General features: G+C 33.3%; 1 non-coding gene across 1 annotated transcript; it reads left to right on the top strand.

The window, feature by feature from the left end:
- The first annotated feature begins 9,784 nt into the window (after positions 1–9,784).
- Positions 9,785–9,887, top strand: LOC149197796 (U6 spliceosomal RNA). Its single transcript, XR_016255354.1, has one exon. It is a non-coding gene; the product is annotated as a U6 spliceosomal RNA (small nuclear RNA).
- The last annotated feature ends 870 nt before the right edge of the window (positions 9,888–10,757 follow it).

Below are 10,757 nucleotides of genomic sequence, written 5' to 3'. Positions count from 1 at the left end.
ATGAGCTATGAGCTAACTGAGTACCAACACAAGAAAATAATTTTGTCCAAAAATTTCCAGTGAAAATGGGATCTCTGTCACTTACAATAATCTTTGGGCTTCCATGTAGCTTTTGAATTGTTTCCATAAATGCAGTAGAAACTGTACTGGATTTAAATGGATGTGATAATGCACAAAAGTGTGCACACTTGGTAAGTCTGTCAACTACCACCATGATGACACTCTTTCCCTCAGACTTGGGTAAACCTATGATAAAATCCATTGAAACCTCCTCCCAACGTTGGCTTGGAATGGATAAAGGTTGTAATAGACCCAGTGTCTTAATTGTTTCAACTTTATTTTGTTGGCAAACCAAACATTCTGCCACAAACTTTTGAATATCCGATTTAAGGCCATCCCAAAAAAATTCCTTCTTAACCCTGTGGTAAGTTTTTAAAAATCATGAGTGCCCTCCTAAGGGAGAAGTGTGCAATTCCATAAAAATATTTTGTTTTAGTTGGGAATTCTTACAGAGGTATAAGCGATCTTTGTACCATAATGAATCATTTTGCCAGCTAAATGTATCAGATGTACTGGAATCTTGTTGTAACTTTCGAATAAGTGCCCACACTTCTTCATCATCCTTCCATTCCTCCCTTGCTTCATTTATCCAATCTGGTTGGATAATAGAAATGGCACACAACAATGCTTCCACATCCTCATCCTTTTTTGAGAGTGCATCTACCACCACATTTTGCTTCCCTTTTTTGTAGATGATTTCAAAGTCACAACCCAACATCTTTGTGACCCACTTTTGTTGCTCTTCAGAGGATAATCTTTGTTCTAAAAAGTGTTTAAGGCTATCATGATCCGTTTTTACCTTGAAGTGTCTTCCCATTAGGTAGGGTCGTCATTTCTTAAGTGCATGGAGTATTGCCAACATTTCCTTCTCATAAATAGCTTTGTGTAAAAACTTTCCCTTGATTGGACGACTTTCAAAAGCAATGGGTCTTTCATCTTGCATTAAAACAACACCAATTCCATTTCCTGAAGCATCACATTCCACAATAAAGGTTTTTGTGAAGTCTGGTGTAACAGTGCTTGGCACATTACCTCTTTAAGATGTTCGAAGGCCTTTGTTGCTTCTGGAGTCCATGAAAATGCATCTTTCTTCAATAATGTTGTTAGAGGTGCTGCTATTCTCCCATAATTCTTAACAAACTTCCGATAATACCCTGTCAACCTGAGAAATCCTCGCAGATGCTTTATGGATGTGGGGATTTTCCATTCCTTAATGGCTTTAATTTTGCTAGGGTCTACCTTAACTCCTTCATGAAATACAATATGACCCAGATATTCCACCTCTTGTACTCCAAAGAAGCATTTGGATCTTTTTGCATATAATTGTTTCTCCTCCAATAGTTGTAGCACCTTGTCAACATGTTCAACATGATCCTTCCAAGACTTGTTGTAGATTAGTATATCATCAAAAAATACTAACACAAATTTTCTAAGGAAGGGTTTAAAAATGGAATTCATCAAACCCTTAAATGTAGAAGGTGCATTGGTAAGGCCAAAAGGCATGACCAAAAATTCATAATGACCCTCATGAGTTCTAAATGTTGTTTTCAGAATGTCTTCAGTCTTCATTCTGATTTGATGATATCTTGAATGAAGATCCAACTTGGTGAAGTAAATTGTTCCATGCAATTCATCCAGTAATTCATCAATGACAGGAATGGGAAACTTATCTTTAATAGTGAGCTTGTTGAGCTCCCTATAATCTGGACACATGCACCATGATCCATCCTTCTTGTGCACCAATACTACTAGAGTAGAGAAAGAACTTTGACTAGGTTGAATTATACCCGCCTCTAGCATTTCTGCAACCATACGTTCAATTTCACTCTTTTGGGCATAGGGATATCTGTACGGCCTGATGTTTGGAGGAACACTTCCTGGAATCAGATGAATAGCATGATCATGATCACGAATAGGTGGGAGACCTTTGGGAGTCTCAAATACCTTGGAATGATTGTCCAAGACTTTTTGGAGATCTGGAGAAATAGATGATTCCAATGTGGAAACATCTAGCAAACATAATTGTGCAATTACACCTCTTTGTTCCTTTTTTAGAAGCTTTGTCATATCATTAGAGCTGATTATCTTTCCTAGTTTCCCTGCAATACCCCTTAATTCAACTTCCTTTCCTTCCACAGAAAATTTCATGAAAAGTTCTTGAAAATTAAAAGCTATTGTACCCAAGGATTGTAGCCATTGGACTCCTAGTACAACATCAGCACCTCCCATTGGAATGGAAAGCATTGGGCTATTCAATACATATTCTCCCATGGATAGCTTGATATTATGGCACTTTCCAGAGCAATTTATCGTTCCTCCATTTGCAACCATCACTTGACACTCTGGTGCTGGATATAGGAAGCAATTCAATTCTTTTGTTATCTTACAATGAATAAAATTGTGGGTACTTCCTGAATCAATCAACACTATTACCTTTTTCTTCTTGATTTGTCCTTCTATCTTGATGGTTTGAGGAGTGGTAATTCCAGCCAATGCATTACAAGATATGGTAGGATTCATTTCTTCTTTATCTAGGCTTTGTTCCTAGAGTATATCCTCTTCTTTTGACCTTTCTTGCTCCTTTTCCTCTTCCTCTTCACAATCGATGTAGAATAATTTCTTCTCAGCACACTTATGACTTTTAGTGTATTTGCTATCACAATTGTAACAAAGCCCTTTTTCTCTTTTTTCTTCCAATTGTTGTGGTGTCAACCTTATAGGTTGTGGAAGACTAGGGGCAACAACACTTCCATATTTATAGTGGTGAGTGGTACACTTCCTGGTTGCCATAATTTTGCTTTCCATTTTTCTTGCTAACCTGAATGCCTTCTCTAATGAATCAGGTTCCCAAAGGTGAACATCATGTTGGATATTATCCTTTAAAGTCCCTATGAACACATCAATCCTATGCTCCTTTGGAATATTTTTTACCCTTATGTTCAATTTTTGGAGCTCCTCAATGTACTCAATTATTGAACCCTTTTGTTTGAGACTTATCAATTGACTAAAAAAAGTGTTGCTTTTTGTATCCTCATAATGTGCTGTCAATTCTTCCATACAAATTGCCCAAGTGGTAATTTTTTTACGAGAGCAAAGCCATTGATACCATACAAACTGATTTGGTTCCAAATATAAAGTTGCAATACGTACCTTTTGTGTGTTTTGCACATTATTGAGATCGAAAAATTGTTCTATTTGTAATATCCATGTTGCGGGATCCTTGCCATCAAACTTCCTCATATCGATTTTTGGAATATGGTGGGTCTTCGGTCCAACATTAGAGTCTATGAAATCATGATTAACATTTCTTTTGTTCTCATCATGAGTTTCCTTTACTACCCTTTCACCATTAGTAAGCATTTCTTGTAGAAACTTTGTCAAATCTGTCTTCAAATCTGTCTTCAAATCTTCCATGCCTGTCTTCAAATCTATCTTCAAATCATCCATCTTAGCTTCCATGCCATTCATCTTAGCTTCCACGCCCTTTATCTTAAATTCCACGCCATTTATTTTAGATTCCACGCCATTTATCTTAGCTTATGTTAGCTTTTGTGAGAGTGACATTTGTTGCACTTGGTCTTGTAATTTTGATATATCATGTAGCATTTCTTCATCTTCTTCATGAATCATGCTAGCGCTTTCAGGTTGCTTACTAAGTGTTTGAATTCTCTTTCCTCAAGGCATCAATTACCGATAATAATGCTCTACTATGCCCTTTGAATTCTTCAAAATAGTTTTTCAAACCAAGCTTAAGAAAAAAAAATTAAAAATATACACACTTTTTTTCACTTTGTAGGAGCTCGATATTGCCTTTGATGTATCTCTGTAATTTCGAATGATCCAGTTCTGAAATTGTGACCTGCAGTAGTCATCTGTGTCCTCTTTCCAATGCCACCAGCCTAATCCAAATTGGATTCTCCAAGGAAGAGTTATGTGAAATCTCCCACAGTGACCTGATTATATACTAGTTCAGTAGAGCGAACTTGTATGACGTGCTATGAGTCACTGTTTCGACCTTTGGCTCTAAAAAATATATACAAGAAACTACAATCTGTCCTCTTTTTGTACCTTCTTACAAAATTTCAATCCGATGCTCAGAGATAAAGTTATGACGATTTTCCCCAGGTCACCTGTTTGGAATGTAATTCAGGAGTCTGCAAGAAAAACAACTTCCTCAGATCATATCTCTGCAAATATAGCGCGAAAAGCTCTGAAATTCAGACCTGAGGTTCAGTGCAATTTATTCTCAAATGGGTTTTTTTTTAGCTTCTGAAACGTCGCAGAAAAAAAGTTATAGCGAAAATTCCACGATCACCTATTTGGAGCAGCGAAAACCTAGAATCCAAAGCTCTGATACCAAATGTTATGAAACCAGCTCACAAAAAGATAGAAAAGATAGATCAAAACCTTAGAATTCAGCCTCTTCGAGGGGGCAACCTCCTTTACATTACATAAATGAACAATTCTTGGATGATTCAAATGACAAAACCTCCTTTCTATATATAGGAGTCTAAGGAGTCACAATATAACCCAGCTGACCTAACAATAATAATATAAAGCCACAAAAATAACAATAGAGGGGTTCTATGGGGCACAGTAATAACAATAGGGGCACAACAATATTAATAAGGGATACAACTACAATAGTAATGGGGTAATCACTAGTATTATAGGGACCTAATAGATCATTCATCATTCTTCCAAACAACATAGGTACATTTTGAATGCAATAGATTATTTTATGAAATGGGAACATCATTGAATTCATTGAGAACATCATTGAATTCATTGATCAATTTATTATTACCAATTTTGGTACCCCTCATGCTCTTATTTTTGAAAATGCTTCTTATTTTTCTAGAAATGCAATGACTGAATTTTCTTTAAAGAGAGAATTTAAACTTAAGTATTTTGCAAATTATTACCCTCTGGGAAATGACTTAGCAGAATCCACTAATAAAAGTCTTATAAGGATCATCAAATGAACTATCGACCAAAATCAAAAGAACTGGCACAAAGATTTAATATTTGTTTAATGGGTTGATAGAATAACCAAGAAAACCTCAATAGGTACTTCTCCTTTTCATTTGGTATACAAGAAAAAAGCTATTCTACCTCCAAATCTAGCTATCCCCTCATCAACCCTGGTTCAATTTATTGAAGAACAACCTTCTTCCACTTTGCAATTACGAATGTCTCAAATCATAAAGCTAGAAGAAGAAAGAAATAAAGATAATATAGTCCATGCTCATCATCAACAATTGGTCAAAGCTTCATTTGATGTCAATTTAGTCAAAGATACAAAAATTGGAAATCAAAGACTTAGTTTTGGAATGGGATAAAATGAATGAGGACAAAGGAAAACATACAAAATTTCAAAAACTCTAGCTTGGTCCCTTTCAGATTTTTTAAAAGATAGGTCCATAAACCTTCATTTTGCAAAATTTACAAGGGAAGAAAGAAATTCTTCCTATTAATGGAATTATACTCAAAAACTATTTTTCTTGAAGGAATGTAAGTGCTTTTGTACACTATGTAAATATTTTTATATATCATTTCCTTTTGTTATTGAAAGTACTATACTTTTGAAAAACACATTGGAATTTTCTCTTTTTTTTGAATTGTTAAACTTATTTACAGGACAATTTAGAAACAAAAACTTTAAATTGGAATCTAATTATTGAATTTGTTTTAAATCTTTGAAATAAGATAATCATTTAGTTATGAAATCTTTTGGTTTGAAACTCTTTTAAAAATCTATTTGTTGTGAATTGGTTTTGAAAAGTTATCTTTATAAAAGTAGTCATTACTATTAAGTCTTTAGAATCTTTTACTTAAAGAGGTCATCCAAGACTCGTAAAGAGTAAATGAAACCTCCCCATCTATTTATTTAAAAAAAAAATAGTGTAATTCAAAAATATAAAAAAAAAAAAAAAAAAAAAAAAAAAAACTTTAAAGTTAAGAGGTCTCATCACAAACCGGCTTACCATGATCATAGGAAACTAGTAAAATTGACATTATCACTATTTGCAACCAAACCAAGATAGTGCCTCTTAGTCACCAAACTTTGAGACAAGAGATCTCATCACGAGTCGGCTTGTTCAATTTTATTACAACTTGTGAATGGCATTATCATTTTTTGGCTATCAAACCAGGATAATGACTTTAAAGTAAAAACATAATAAAAAAGAAAAGAAAAAGAATGAATTTATTCGCCTGTTAAAGAAATATAAAGATAGATTTTCTTGGAATTATCAAGATATGAAAACATATGGTGCCCCCATCATTCAACATATCATCCAAATGGTACCAGATGTTAAATCCATTCAGCAAAAACTTAGGAAGATACATTTGAATTTGGAAACTCATATTAAGAACGAGTTGAATAAACTTTTAAAAGATAAAATCATCTTTCGAGTAAGACATTCTAAATGGGTTTCCACTATTGTACCAGTTAGAAAGAAAATTGGTGATATTCGCATTTGTATTTATTTTAGGAATCTAAATAAGGCATGTCAAAAGGATAATTTTCATCTCCCATCAATGGAACAAGTTCTGCAATCAGTTGCTGGTTCTGAATTAATGTCCTTTTTAGATGGATTTTTAGGATACAATCATATCCTTGTTCATCCAGAAGATCGATTAAAAAATACATTCAGAACGAAGTGGGGAACATATGCATATCAGAAAATGCCTTTTGGATTAATGAATGTAGGAGCTACGTTCCAGAGAGCTATGGACATTTCTTTCAAAGGGTTGATTAATAAAATTGTTGTGGTATATATTGATGATATTACCATATATTCAAAGAAGATAAATAATCATTTGCATGATTTAAAGAATATCTTTGAAAGGTGCAGAAGGTATGGAATTTCTCTAAACCCCAAGAAATCATTTTTTGCTCTGAGTGAAGGTAAAATCCTTGGTTTTATTGTATCCAAACATGGAATTTGTATTGATCCAGAAATAATTAAAACCATTTCTGAAATTCCATTACCACATACCAAAAAATCGATGTAGTCTTTTCTTGGCCAAATCAATTTTGTTAAGAGATTTGTCCCTAAATTTTCTCAAATTGTCTTACCATTACAAACAATGATAAAAAAAGATTCAGTTTTTAAATGGGGTGATCATGAAAGAGATGCATTTAAAGCAATCAAACAAGTTGTTATTGATGCTCCTTCTCTATCAACCCCCAATTTTTCTAATCAATTTATTTTGTATACTTTTGCCTCTGAGTTATCATATGCAGCAGTCTTAACGCAACCAAATGAATAGAAAGTTGAAGCTCCTATAGCTTTTTTCAGCTCAAATTTTCAAGGAGTTGAATTAAATTATTCAGGAGTAGAAAAGAAAGCCTTTGCAGTTTACAAAGCTATCAAATATTTTAGACCTTTTCTTCTAAAAACTCATGTTAAAGTTATTGTTCCTTTCTCAATAGTCAAGCAATTACTTATTCAAAAGGAGTTAGGAGAAAAGAGAGCCAACTGGGTGACTACATTACAAGAATATGATCTAGAAATCAAACCCGCTAAAATTTTAAAAGGTCAAGGTTTTTGCAGGTTAGTCATAGGAATGAATGATACATCAATAGATGAAGTAACAGGTAATATTGAACAAATCATAGAGGTACTCCCTATTAGTACTCAGTCTCAATATACTGACTTAATCTTTTATTTGAAAAATGGTTATGATCCACTTGAAATGGATGTTAAGAAAAAGAGAGCCTTGAGATTGAGAGCCAATCAATATCAGTTCATCAACGATGTATTATTTAGAGAAAATTATGATTCTGTTTTATTAACATGTTTGAAAAAATTGAAGCAGAAAAGGTCTTATAGGAAATACATGATGGACCAGCAGGTGGACATTATAGTGGAGATACAATGGCTCACAAAATTCTTCATGTTGGATATTACTGGCCAACTTTATTCAAAGATACCCACATGTATGTAAGAAGATGCAAAATTTGTCAAACCGCTTCAAATAGACAGAGGAAACCTTCCATGCCAATGCAACCAGTCAACATCAAACAACCTTTGGAGCAATGGGTACTAGATATAATAGGTGAAATCGTTCCTCATTCTTCCAAAAAACATAGGTACATTTTGACTACAACATATTATTTTATGAAATGGGTAGAGGTAATACCCCTGAAGCTAGCCAATTCTGAGAACATCATTGAATTCATTGATCAATTTATTATTATCAGCTTTGGTATCCCTCATGCACTTATTTTTGACAATGCTTCTTATTTTTCAAGAAATGCAATGACTAGATTTGCTTTAAAGAGGGGATTTTAACTTAAGTATTCTGCAAATTATTACCCTCAAGGAAATGGCTTAGCGGAATCCACTAATAAAAATCTTATAAGGATCATCAAACGAACTATCGACCAAAATCAAAAGAACTAGCACAAAGATTTAATATTTTCTTTATGGGCTAATATAATAACCGAGAAAACCTCAATAGGTACTTCTCCTTTTCATTTGGTATACGGGAAAGAAGTTATTCTACCTCCAAATCTAGTTATCCCCTCATCAGCCCTGGTTCAATTTATTGAATAACAACCTTCTTCGACTTTGCAATTACGAATGTCTCAAATCCTAAAGCTAAAAGAAGAAAGAAATAAAGCTAAGCTAGTCCATGCTCACCATCAACAATTGGTCAAAGATTCATTTGATGTCAATTTAGTCAAAAAAAAAAAATTGAAATCAAAGACTTAGTTTTGAAATGGGAAAAAATGCATCAGGACAAAGGAAAACATACAAAATTTCAAAAACTCTGGCATGGTCCCTTTCATATTTTTGAGAAGATAGGTCCATCAACCTTCATTTTGCAAGATTTACAAGGGAAGAAAGAAATTCTTCATGTTAATGGACTTATACTCAAAAATATTTTTCTTGAAGGAACGTAAGTTCTTTTGTACACTATGTAAATATTTTTATATATCATTTCCTTCTGTTATTAAAAGTACTAGACTTTTGAAAAACACATTGGAAGTTTCTCTTTATTTTTGAATTGTTAAACTTATTTAAGGGACAATTTAGAAAGAAAAACTTTAAATTGGAATCTAAGTATTGAATCTGTTTTAAAGCTTTGAAATAAGATCATCATTTAGTTATAAAAACTTTTGGTTTGAAACTCTTTTAAAAAACTATTTGTTTTGAATTGGTTTTGAAAATTTATATTTATAAAAGTAGAAATTACTATGAAGTCTTTATCATATTTCACTTAAAGAGGTCATCCAATGCTCGTAAAGAGTAAATGAAACCTCCCCATCAAACCCGCTAAAATTGTAAAAGGTCAAGGTTTTTGCAGGTTAGTCACAGGATGAATGATACATCAATAGATGAAGTAACAGGTAATATTGAACAAATAACAAAGGTTCTCCCTATTAGTCCTTAGTCTCAATATGTTAACTTAATATTTTATTTGAAAAATGGCTATGATCCACTTGAAATGGATGTTAAGAAAAAGAGAGCCTTGAGATTGAGAGCCAATCAATATCAGCTCATCAACAATGTATTATTCAGAGAAAATTATGATTCTGTTTTATTAAGATGTTTGAAAAAACTGAAGCATAAAAGGTCTTATAGGAAATACATGATGGACCAACAGGTGGAAATTATAGTGGAGATAGAACGGCTCACAAAATTCTTCAAGTTGGATATTATTGGCCAACTTTATTCAAAGACACCCACATGTATGTAAGAAGATGCAAGTCTCTTCGGAGACATCCGATAAAATTGGAACGATACAGAGAAGATTAGCATGGCCCCTGCGCAAGGATGACACGCACAAATTGAGAAATGGTCCAAATTTTTAAATGTAAGAAGATGCAAAATTTGTCAAATCGCTTCAGGTAGACAGAGGAAACCTTCCATGCCCTTGCAACCAGTCAACATCGAACAACCTTTTGAGCAATGGGGACTAGATATAATAGGTGAGATCGTTCCTCATTCTTCCCAACAACATAGGTACATTTTCACTGCAACAGATTATTTTATGAAATGGGTAGAGTCAATACACCTGAAGCTAGTCAACTATGAGAACATCATTGAATTCATTGATCAATTTATTATTACCAGGTTTGGTATCCCTAATGCTCTTATTTTTTAAAATGTTTCTTATTTTTCTGTAAATGCAATGACTCAATTTTCTTTCAAGAGAGGATTTAAACTTAAGTATTTTGCAAATTATTACCCTCATGGAAATGGCTTAGCAGAATCCACTAATAAAAATATTATAAGGATCATCAAACGAATTATCGAAAAAAATCAAAATAACTGGAACAAAGCTTTAATATTTACTTTATGGGTTGATAGAATAACCAAAAAAAACTCAACAGATACTTCTCCTTTTCATTTGGTATACTGTAAATAAGCTATTCTACCTCCAAATCTAGCTATCCCCTCATCAGCCCTGGTTCAATTTATTGAAGAACAACCTTCTTCTGCTTTGCAATTATGAATGTCTCAAATCCTAAAGCTAGAAGAAGAAATAAATAAAGCTAAGATAGTCCATGCTCACCATCAACAATTGCTCAAAGCTTCATTTGATGTCAATTCAGTCAAATATAAAAATTTTGAAATTGGATACTTAGTTTTGAAATGGGATAAAATGCATGAGGACAAAGGAAAACATACAAAATTTAAAAAACTCTGGTTTGGTCCCTTTCAGATTTTTGAGAAGAT

Source organism: Pinus tabuliformis, chromosome 2_2 (genome assembly GCF_031772625.1).
Source record: "Pinus tabuliformis cultivar Carrire ecotype Pingquan chromosome 2_2, CPIR1, whole genome shotgun sequence".
In the NCBI taxonomy this organism is placed as follows: Eukaryota; Viridiplantae; Streptophyta; class Pinopsida; order Pinales; family Pinaceae; genus Pinus; species Pinus tabuliformis.
The sequence above is the reverse complement of the archived record's forward strand: the minus strand, read 5'-3'. Positions and strand labels throughout refer to the sequence as shown.